Source organism: Castor canadensis, chromosome 13 (genome assembly GCF_047511655.1).
Source record: "Castor canadensis chromosome 13, mCasCan1.hap1v2, whole genome shotgun sequence".
NCBI classification, from domain to species: Eukaryota; Metazoa; Chordata; class Mammalia; order Rodentia; family Castoridae; genus Castor; species Castor canadensis.
Window position 1 is genome coordinate 74471308 of NC_133398.1, and position 8863 is coordinate 74480170.

An 8863-nucleotide genomic window follows, 5' to 3' on the forward strand; every position below is an offset into this window, starting at 1 on the left:
TATACCCAAAAGACTGTTACTCCAGAGGCACCTGCACATCCATGTTTATTGTGGCACTATTCACAATAGCCAAGTTATGGAAACAGCCAAGATGCCCCAGCACTGACGAATGGATTAAGAAAATGTGGTATCTATACACAATGGAATTCTATGCAGCCATGAAGAAGAACGAAATGTTATCATTCGCTGGTAAATGGATGGAATTGGAGAACATCATTCTGAGTGAGGTTAGCCTGGCCCAAAAGACCAAAAATCGTATGTTCTCCCTCATATGTGGACATTAGATCAAAGGCAAACACAACAAGGGGATTGGACTATGAGCACATGATAAAAGCGAGAGCACACAAGGAAGGGGTGAGGATAGGTAAGACACCTAAAAAATTAGCTAGCATTTGTTGCCCTTAATGCAGAGAAACTAAAGCAGATACCTTAAAGCAACTGAGGCCAATAGGAAAAGGGGAACAGGTACTAGAGAAAAGGTTAGCTCAAAAAGAATTAACCTAGAAGGTAACACCCACGCACAGGAAATCAATGTGAGTCAATGCCCTGTATAGCTATCCTTATCTCAACCAGCAAAAACCCTTGTTCCTTCCTATTATTGCTTATACTCTCTCTACAACAAAATTAGAAATAAGGGCAAAATAGTTTCTGCTGGGTATTGAGGGGGGGAGAGGGAGGGGGCGGAGTGGGTGGTAAGGGAGGGGGTGGGGGCAGGGGGGAGAAATGAACCAAGCCTTGTATGCACATATGAATAATAAAAGAAAAATGACTAAAAAAAAAAAAGAGCAATGCTGGAGGTATCACAATACCCGACTTCAAACTATATTACAAAGCAATAGCAATAAAAACAGCATGGCACTGGCACCGAAATAGATATGAAGACCAGTGGAACAGAATAGAAGACCTGGATATGAATGCTCACAGCTAAGCCCACCTTCTTTTTGACAAAGACGCCAAAAACATACTATGGAAAATAGCCTCTTCAACAAATGTTGCTGGGAAAAGTGGTTATCTACCTGCAAAAAACTGAAACTAGATCCATGTCTATTACCCGTACTAGTATCAATTCAAAATGGAACAAGGATCTTAATATCAGACCTGAAACTCTGAAGCTAGTACAGAAAAGAGCAGGGAATACTCTGGAAGCAATAGGTATAGGCAAGGACTTTCTCAGTAGAACGCTAGCAGCTCAGTAACTAAGAGAAAGTATAGACAAATGGGACTATGTGAAATCAAAAAGCTTCTGCACAACAAAAGAAATGGTCTCTAAACTGAAAAGACCACCCACAGAGTGGGAGAAAATATTTGCTAGCTATGCATCAGACAAAGGACTAATAACCAGAATATACAGGAAGCTCAAAAAACTAAACTCCCCCAAAATCAATGAACCAAGAATCAATAAACAAATAAATGAGCAATTGAAATTTTTCAAAGGAAGAAATCCAAATGGCCAAAAAACACATGAAAAAATGTTCACCATCTCTGGCCATACAGGAAATGCAAATCAAAACCACACTAAGATTCCACCTCACCCCTGTTAGGATAGCTATCATTAAAAACACCATCACAAACAAGTGTTGGCAAGGATGGATGTGGGGAAAAAGGAACCCTCATATACTGCTGGTGGGAATGTAAGCTAGTACAACCACTCTGGAAAACAATATGGAGACTTCTTAAAAATCTAAACATAGATCTGCCATATGATCCAGCAATCCCATTCCTGGGGATATACACAAAAGAATGTGACACAGGTTACTCCATAGGACTTGTACACCCATGTTTATTGCAGCACTATTCACAATAGCCAAGTTATGGAAATAGCCAAGATGCCCCACTACTGACAAATGGATCAAGAAAATGTGGTATCTATACACGAAGGAATTTTATGCAGCCATGAAGAAGAATGAAATCTTGTCATTTGCAAGTAAATGATGGAACTGGAGCGCATCATCTTAAGCGAAGTTAGTCAGGCTCAGAAGACCAAAAATCATATGTTCTCCCTCATAGACTTTAGACTTAAAGCAAATGCAGTAATATTGTTGGACAAGGGTCACATGGTAAGGGGAGAGCACATAGAGGTGGAATAAGGAAAGGTAGGAGACCCAAGACTTGAAAGTATTTGATGTGCCCACAGTAGAATTATTTAACTGAACAGGGCAGCAAAAATTATACAGTAACTTTAAAGCAACAGAGGTCAACATGGGAAGGTGACTGGGAAGTAGTGAAGAAGTCAGGTAGAGATGAATCAATTTGGGTTGTAATACACTTGTGCATGGAAGCAATGTTAGGAATCTCTCTGTATAGCTATCTTTATCTCAACTAATAAAAATGCTTTGTCTTTCTTATTATTGCTTATGTCTTCTCTTCAACAGAATTGGAGAAGAGGGCAGAACATGTTCTGCCTGGAAGCGAGAGGGTTGGGGAGTAGAGGGGAGAACAGGGGCACAGGGGAGAGATGGCCCAAACAATGTATGTACATATGAATAAATGAATAAATAAACCAAAAAAAGCCACCATAAAAAATTAAAATTCGAAGACATCAACCTATTTATATAGAAAAAGGAAATTATGAATTACAGAATATTTTGAAAAAAATGAAGTTGACTGAATAGCAACAAATAAGTTTAATTGGGTAAAAATTAAAATGCTGGGAGTGGGGTATTGTGTAAGAATAGGCCATAATTAGCACAAGAATTGTCTCATATTTTTTATAAAGGAATTGTTAACATTTGATTGAAGTTGGTGCAGACTTATGTCATGCTTAGTGAACACACACTTTTCCCAGCTTAGACTCCAAAAAATTTACAGAACTCAGTGAAATGTCTTCAGCCTGAGAAGGGATGGGAGGAGCATGGTTCATGGATAAAGGGTGGAGTTAGGATAACTTCTAATTGTTCAGTAAAACAGTAGGATAGCTATAATTAATAACAATTAACCGAATATTTCAAAATAAGTACTAAAGAGGATTTTTGAATGGTCCCAATGTGAAGGAATGATGTATGTCTACGGTGATAGACAATTAAGAATATATACTTTGCTAGCATGTGTCTTAATTGACACATAGAAATTGTCCATACTTGCGGGGTGTAGTGGGACATTTCAGTACACACAAACACACATGCACACACACATAGGTATATACTGAAAATGTGCATATATATGAAAATGAGGTTTTTAGTTCTTGTTGGCAATTTATTGAAGCATTTGAAAGTCAAAAGTCACATCAAGCAATCATTTGCTAACTGCACCAAACCCTTGTGGGATTGAATTAACAGTTGCATTGATCTGTATATACAAAGCTTTCCATTCATTGTCTTTTCCAAACTATTTGTCAAAATTATCATCCTGAAGACCTGGCTCATTTTTAGCTGATCAAAGCAGACTGTTCTGATCTGTCGGTTCTAATTGTTCTTACTTCTCTAGTCATTTTGCTTAAGGTTCCCCTAGTTGTACAGCCATAAAACTCCTTCTCCAGTTGTCCCAACATTGCATTTGGATCTGGTGTTTGTTAAATATCTAGTGTTGAACTCTTCTATTGCATTTTGAGCCTGACTAGTCACCAAATGGCCACTCTCCCAATTGGCTACATTGGAGCCACTGCAGCTTTCTCTCCATGTAATATGAATATTACTCAAACTGATGAAGTTCCTTCCAGATGATTTTTCCTATATATTGATAACTTTTTCATGGGTAAAATAACCAATAGCTTATTGGTAGAAAATGCAGGATATTTGTTAATTTTAATAGTTTCTTAGTTTGGCATGCATAGTTATTTACTGCCTTTTCTTTTAAAGTGTGTGCTACCTGTTTAACAACAAAAACTTGACACAGGGTGGTGCACACTGGTTTTCTGTTTTTGTCATTGTTGCAGATTTTTCTTTCAAGTAGTTAAAAAAATAGGATGGTAAATAATGAGTGCTCATTACTAGTATATCAGAAAAAAAATACTTGCAGTGATTTATGAAAATCAATTCCTGATGTATAGGAAAACAAACATTACAGTGAGCTAAGTGCTATGAAAACTGCAGGGGAATGCAAAGAGGAATGCACTACAGTCAGTTGATTCCAGATGCTTTAAATACACATAATTTGCTCTGTTTTGTTCTGTGATGCCCTCCACCATGTTTTGATGCAGCAAAAAAGCCTCACCAGATGCCAAGCAGATGCCAGCAACCATGTCCCTGAGTTTTCCATTCTCCAGACCAAGAAGAATGGGTAGTATTGGAATCTTTTTTCAAATTTATATTGGCTGATTTTGTGCATCAGTTCTTTCATACAAACTTTGGAATGTACTTATAAAGTTACATGATAAAAAAATTCATATAACTATTTTCTTACAGTTAGATGGTGTTATAAATTTGCATGGTCCATCACCTGCACTAGTAAACTGGGCGATGAGGTGGCAACACAGTAAACCTCATCCATTACTTATGTCATACTGAGATATGGGCAGGTAGCCCTCCTCCATCTGGTAACATACCACTGGAAAGTGTAGTCCAAAGTTACCTTAGCAGGGAAACAAGAGAAAGGAGGCTCAAGCAGAATGCTTTAAAGGGCCAAACTCAGAAGTGCCTTATATTTGTTCCATCCTCAATTCATTGGCCATATTCTGACACACACTAACTGCAAGAAAACCTGGGAGTTGTCTTAACTGTGTGGGGTGGAAGAAGACCTAGAGATGATACTGCAGACTTTATGCCAGACTATTTTGATAGGTATAGGAACTACTGCAATGGAGTTTCACAGTAATGGAGAGAGAGAAAGAGAGATTGGACTCAACTATGAATGTAACAGGGAAAAATGGGACTTTGGACACTGGATGGAAAAGGAAACAAGAGAACAGGTTACTAAGAGGAAATATTTGAGGTAAGGAGAGATTCTGGCTAACAAACCTAACAAGATTGTTGTAGAAGGCAGACCAGATTGATCATACATCACCTGGGGTTGGTGGGAGATGGGGAATTTTGCCAGATATTGACAGCAATCAGATTTTGGGGATTATAGCTAAAGTGCAGGTTAGCAAGATTCTTGTTAAAATTGGGCTCTAGAGGACAGATTCAAGGATGAGGCCTCGTTGAAAAAGAGCTTAGGAGGCTGACTAGTGTTTGGTTTAGGAGAGTGTTTTTATTGATAGACAGTATTTAGCATTGTTTCTGCAAAATAACCACAAATCATTTTCCTCCAAATCTTTCCAAGCACGTATCAACACTGAAAACAAATACCAATATTTCCTACAACTATGGGAAACTAAGTGGCTTTATAATTATCATAGCACTTCTCAAAGAGAGTCATTTGTTTCTTTATTCAATTTGTCATATCAAAGAAGTGGCACAAATTGATGTGGTTTTTATCTGTGGCCAATACTGTTAATGAAGTCTGCATACTAAAATTCACATAAAAACATACTTGAATTATAGGCAACATTATTCTTTTTGTATCGTATTACAATAGTTAAACCAAGGCTCCTTGCTCATACAGTCTAATCCTTGTTGTATCAGTTATGCAATCGGTTAGATTGTCTCACTAAAAGAAATGTTTAAGTCCCAATCCCCAGTACTTGCAAATGTGATCTTATTTGGAAATAGAGACTTTGGAGATATAATCAAATTAAAATGAGGTCATACCAGATGAGGTTGGGGTCTGCATCCAATGACTGTTTTCTTAAGAAGAGAAAGAAGATCCATTTTTGGATCATAGGCATAATGATTGGTTATTTACACCTTTGTGTGACATGTGCCTCCCTCAAACTTTGTTATGATGTCAACACATTAGCTGTCTGATATAAAATAAATAAATAAAGTAAATAAGAGAAAGAAGAGCGAGACTTGGATACAGAGACACACAGACACTCAGAAAGATGGCCAAGAAGACAGAGGAGCAAAGACTTGAAGTAATGCAGCTACCAACTGGGGAACTTCAAGAATTTCTGAATGGCTGGGGGTGTACCTCAGTGGTAGAACATCTGTTTAGCATGTGCAAGGTCATGTTTCATTCCCAGCACAGGAAAAGAAGGAAAGAAAGAAGGAACAAGAAGAGAATAAATTTTAGTTAAGTGACCAGGATTATGGTCATTTGTTATGGTAGCTCTAGCAAATTATACTTCATTCACAATGAATCTGGTCTTTGAGAGGGAGATACCAGAAAGAAGAAAAAAAGAAAAGAAAGAAAAAGGAGATATACCATCTTTAGGCATTTACTTTGTGCAAACCACTGTTAAGTATTGATGATACAAAGATGGTGTAATAAGCTTGCAAAGTAAAGATGGAAAGATATGTAAATAGGTATTTTTGAATTCTATTGTGGGAACCATTCTTGTTCTTTAGAATTTCCAATCCATACAAAGGTTATGTTTTACATTACTACTTCTTACTTTTTCTACATAGTCAAACTATCTATTTCAGTTCAGGAAACACCTATTGCTTACCTGCAATCTCAAAACATTAAGTATATTACTGGCAATATACAGGGGTATATAAAGGGGTTCAGAAAACACCCCTTTATTTACCCTTTAATCTTAAGGGAAAGATCATTGATGTTTTAGGGTTGAAGACCTTCATGTTTTAGAATATTGCTATAAGCTAAAAAGTGTATAACAGTCAATAATTCTTGGAAATCATTTTATTTTCATCATTTCAAACAAGTTAAATATCATCTTATTTTCATCATTTCAAACAAGGCAAATAAAAGACACTTCTTCACAGTACAAAGTTTTTTGGTGGTTTTTTTTTTTTAAGGCTTTCTTTTGTTATTGTTTATCTGTTTGCTTTTCCAGTACTGGGATTTGAACACAGGGCTTTGTGCTTGCTAGGCAGGCTTGTTAGGCAGCCTTTTTTTCTCTGGTTGTTTTGGAAATAAGCTCTTGCTCTTTGCCCAGCTGACCTGGACCATCACCCTTCTATTTTACACTTCTATTTATACAGACATATGCCTGTAGCTTACTGACAGGCATATGTCTTGTGAGCTTTTTTGTTGGACTGGCCTGAAACCACAATTTTCCCAATCCTAGCCTCCCAAGTAGCTAGGGTTACAGAGGTGAACCGCGGGGTGCCCAGTTGTTTTTTGATGTCAAACAAAATAATTATTCTGTGTGGGGATGGGATGTCCAATTGGGAAAGTCTTAGTCTGTTCATGTTGCTATAATAAAATACAAAATTGGGTAGCTTATTGACAACAGAAATTTTGGAAGCTGAGAAGTCTAAGATCAAGATTCCAACAGATTCTTTGTCTGGTGAGGGCTACTTCTTGATGTAACCTTTCATGGTGGGAAAGGTAAGGCAGCTGTCCGTAATTTCTTCTATAAGCACATTAATCCTATTCTTGAGGATTCTGCCCTGGTAGAATCTGTAATAATCTCCTAAAGACACCACACTGGCAATTAGGTTTCAATACATGAATTGTAGGGGGAGGGAAACACAAATAGTCAGACCATAGCAAACACAGGTTGGAAGTCATTTCAGGAGAAATTGAGACTGTCAGTCAACTCCTGTGTATGTGCTAGGAAATAAAGCCAGATAAATAATAATGCTAATTGTCTAACTGCTTTTGGAATTGTCCTTTCTTGTCACATCTGCTAAATGTGAGACCAGATCATTGTCAGATCATGGCAGAAGAATCACTGTAATATAGTGGAGTTCTGACTCTGTGACTGTGTAATTTTTGACTTTTAAAAAAAGTTTAATTATTGATCTAACTTTGGTAAGGAGATGATTGATTAACTGTTGGTTTCACTTCCTAGGCTTCTCACAATGGACTAAATCAAATAAATTCAATGAATCTCGTTGGCTTAATTTTGGTAGTCCAGGTAGAAAATGCCCCATGAAACTTGTCATGTTTAAATAATGTGTACTATGATTCATTTCTCTAAGATAAAGAAGAATTTTTAATGAGTTGGCCCTGGTTTGATGCATAGTTCAACTCTATTTATGGCCATGTAGGGAGCTGGCTGTAGGTCATTTTCAATAGGTTACAATGAACTTTATTAAAGCCCATTTAACACAAGTCACCATGGAGGTGCTGTCAACACAAATTCCAAGATGGCCTAGCACTTAGGAAATACTCAGGTCAAAAGCCTCCAAGAGCCAGGCACTGGTGGCTCATGCCTATAATCCTAGCTACTTAGAAAGGCTGAGATCAGGAGGATCTTGGTTTGAGGCCAGCCTGACAAGTAGTTTGAGACTCCATCTTCAAAACCACTTCAGTAAAATTGGCTGGAGGTGTGGCTCAAGCGGTAGAACACCTGCTTTGCAAATGCAAAACCCTGAGCTCACATCTGGGTCTTGCCCCCCAAAAAACCAGGCTCCAAGAACAGAAAACTATAATGAAGCCAGTAGGTTACAAGTTATTAGCAGCCATGTAGAAACATCTTGCCTTCTGCAGAGTGCAACAGACTTCAGGAACAGGTTCACATATGGCAAGTATAGACAAAGGCTGAAAGACCACATACAAGGTAACAGGGACCTTGTAGAAACATCTTGCTGAGGTCTGTATCTTCCTTACACCCTTTGACTTCACTCATCTTGGGTGGTAGCTGATGATCTGTTTTTGCCACACAGGTAATCTCATTTAGGTAAGTGTTAATCAGAGGGGTTCACTTCCATTTCATCTCAATGGTTATAACCCTCTCCATTCAATAGGAGGGAGATAAATCCTTCCACTTACTCAGTTATCACTGAGAGCTTACCATGGATGTTTCCTGCACTCTTTGCAACTTAGGTCTTTCTTAACTTGACTGAGATAGTTTGAGCAGGGTGTGGGGGTGGAAAGTGATGGTAAGGTGGCAAAAAAAGTGTATCAAAAATGTGAGCATCGGTATCTACTTGTGCCCAATATTGTGTTCAGCTTTCTTTGGGTGCTATTTCATTTA

At 37.9% G+C, this 8863-nt stretch overlaps 1 non-coding gene across 1 annotated transcript; it reads left to right on the forward strand.

Moving 5' to 3' along the window:
• The first annotated feature begins 5678 nt into the window (after window positions 1–5678).
• LOC141416042 (small nucleolar RNA U13) lies at window positions 5679–5782 on the forward strand. The gene has a single exon (XR_012440968.1). It is a non-coding gene; the product is annotated as a small nucleolar RNA U13 (small nucleolar RNA).
• The last annotated feature ends 3081 nt before the right edge of the window (window positions 5783–8863 follow it).